The 2802-nt window shown below is 40.1% G+C and overlaps 1 long non-coding RNA gene across 1 annotated transcript; it reads right to left on the reverse strand.

Annotated features, from left to right (window-relative positions):
• Window positions 1-752: 752 nt before the first annotated feature.
• LOC132764368 (uncharacterized) lies at window positions 753-1810 on the reverse strand. The gene is made up of 3 exons (XR_010910397.1): window positions 1579-1810; window positions 873-1543; window positions 753-801 (listed from the first exon to the last, which is right to left on the reverse strand). It is a non-coding gene; the product is annotated as an uncharacterized lncRNA (long non-coding RNA).
• Between the last annotated feature and the right edge of the window lie 992 nt (window positions 1811-2802).

Raw genomic sequence — 2802 nt, forward strand, 5'->3', positions numbered from 1 at the left:
TCTCCGGGACCAGGAGGGCAAAAGCAGCACTTCTAACCTCAGCAAGACGGCTGGCTTCCTCTCTCTTTTCTCTGCTTCCCATGGTTTCTGCCTGCAAGGAAAAACACCTGCGACACCCCCAAGGAAGAAAGACACCCCTGGACAGACAAGGTGGTTGGATGTTACCAACTGCTTCGAAACTGGTCTTCGCGCCATCTCCCTCCTTCCTCCTCAAATGGGGTCCTGGGTCCTCTTTCTACAGCCTACGCTTCTTCCTCTCGGGACATCATCTGCTGGTTTTGCCTTCCTTCTTTCCACCCAACGCTTCTCTTTCTATCTCCGCCACACGACGCCAAAAAATGCCACCTTTTCCTCACGCCACGTAGTTTACGATCAAGAGTCCTCGGGTATGGTTTTTCGGAAGCCTTCCCTACCGCCTCCCTTCTTTGCAAGAGCCTATCCAAACATAGTCCTGGGTTGGGGGGGGGGGGCAAGGCAAGTGCCCACAAAATGGCCGCTCAGCAAGCATTTCCCAAGTACGCCACACCTTCACTATCGCCTGCAAGCACTGGGGAATTTAGCATTGTCCTTTCTCCCCTGCTTTTGGCTAGATAGCACAACAAATTACAGCTCTCTTCCCCCCTTTTCTCTCTCTCTTTGGATCCTCTTCTACCTTTTTCTCTTCTTTCTTTCCTTCTCTCTTCTAGATGACCTCTACCTTTCTTCTTGTCTTCTTTCCTGCCTTGATCTCTTCTACTTTCCTTCCTGCCTTCTCTCTTCTAGGTTGGTTTCTACTTGCCTTTCTTCTACGTCGCCTTCTACCTTTCTTTCTCTTTTAGGTTGACTTCTACCTTTCTTTTTCTCTTCTAGGTTGATTTTTACTTGCCTTCTACCTTTCTTTCTCTCTTTTAGGTTGTTTTTTACTTGCCTTTCTTCTACGTTGCCTTCTACCTTTCTTTCTCTTTTAGGTTGATTTTTACTTGCCTTTCTTCTACGTTGCCTTCTACCTTTCTTTCTCTCTTCTAGGTAGATTTTTACTTGCCTTTCTTCTACGTTGCCTTCTACCTTTTCTTTCTTCCTTCTACCTTTCTTTCTCTCTTCTAGGTTGATTTTTACTTGCCTTTCTTCTATGTTGCCTTCTACCTTTCTTTCTCTCTTCTAGGTAGATTTCTACTTGCCTTTCTTCTACGTTGCCTTCTACTTTTCTTTCTTCTACTTTGCCTTCTACCTTTCTTTCTCTCGTCTAGGTTGATTTCTACTTGCCTTTCTTCTACGTTGCCTTCTACTTTTCTTTCTTCTACTTTGCCTTCTACCTTTCTTTCTCTCTTCTAGGTAGATTTCTACTTGCCTTTCTTCTACGTTGCCTTCTACTTTTCTTTCTTCTACTTTGCCTTCTACCTTTCTTTCTCTCGTCTAGGTTGATTTCTACTTGCCTTTCTTCTATGTTGCCTTCTACCTTTCTTTCTTTCTTCTACGTCGCCTTCTACCTTCCTTTCTTTCTTTTACTTTGCCTTCTACCTTTCTTTTTCTCTTCTAGGTTGATATCTACTTGCCTTCTACCTTTCTTTCTTTCTTTCTTTCTTCTACGTTGCCTTCTACCTTTCTTTCTTCTACGTTGCCTTCTACCTTTCTTTCTCTCTTCTAGGTAGATTTCTACTTGCCTTTCTTCTGCGTTGCCTTCTACCTTTTCTTTCTTCCTTCTACCTTTCTTTCTCTCTTCTAGGTTGACTTCTACTTTCCTTTCTTCTACGTTGCCTTCTACCTTTCTTCCTCTCTTCTAAGCCTTGTCTTCTGTTTTTCTGCCTTCAGCAACTAACTTTTAAGCTTTTTCTAGTTGCCTTTCCTTTATCAAACTCTGCTCAAAGCAGGCTTTCTACCTTTCCTATGTTTATATTCAAACCTATTGAATTAGTTTGCAATATAAACATTTTCTTACATCTTCGCTTAGTAATCTTTGAAATCTTCAGTATATATATATTTTCTCTCAATAGCCCTACCATTATCTTCATTAGTTGTCTTGTTTTTTCTCTAATTTTTCAGCTGTTTTAGTTTTAAGTTTTTCAGCAGTTTTCTGTAGTTTTAGTTTTCAAATTTTCAGCATTTTTCTCTAGTTTTAGTTTTCAAATTTTCAGCCGTTTTCTGTAGTTTTAGTTTTCAAATTTTCAACAGCTTTCTGTAGTTTTAGTTTTCTGTTTCTCAGCATTTTTCTCTAGTTTTAGTTTTCAAATTTTCAGCAGTTTTCTCTAGTTTTAGTTTTCAAATTTCCAGCATTTTTCTCTAGTTTTAGTTTTCAAATTTTCAGCCGTTTTCTGTAATTTTAGTTTTAAAATTTTCAGTATTTTTCAGCTTTTTAAAAACTTGCCTTCTGCTGGACTTTTTAAGCCTGCCGTCGATCAACCAACTATTTTCCTCCCTGTTTTTAAGTTTAGTCTTCATTCTTCTTTCTCTTCCAATATTCTTTTCGTTTAGAAGAAGAGTTACTTATTTAATGCTTCGTTTTAAGTTATAAACTATAATTAATATTACAGCGTAAAATTTCCTTCTTCTATTTTAGAAATATTCGCTCTTAGCGATATTAGCTATAGTTTATAAAAGACGGCTCAATGTTTTAAGTTTTCTTTTTAAGCCTATCTCCGCAGACGCCCTCTCTCACAATCCCTTCCTTCCTGCCTGGCGCTGCCTGCCTCTCTGAGCAGGGAGGGGCCGGAGATGGCTTTTATAGTCCGGGACAGGCTCACTCCCTGGAATGCGATCCGATCCTTCCGCATGACATCACAGAAAAATAGTCCCTGGCCTCATCAGCACAATGCTGTACTTTTGGCC

This window comes from Anolis sagrei, chromosome 12 (assembly GCF_037176765.1).
Source record: "Anolis sagrei isolate rAnoSag1 chromosome 12, rAnoSag1.mat, whole genome shotgun sequence".
NCBI lineage: Eukaryota > Metazoa > Chordata > Lepidosauria > Squamata > Dactyloidae > Anolis > Anolis sagrei.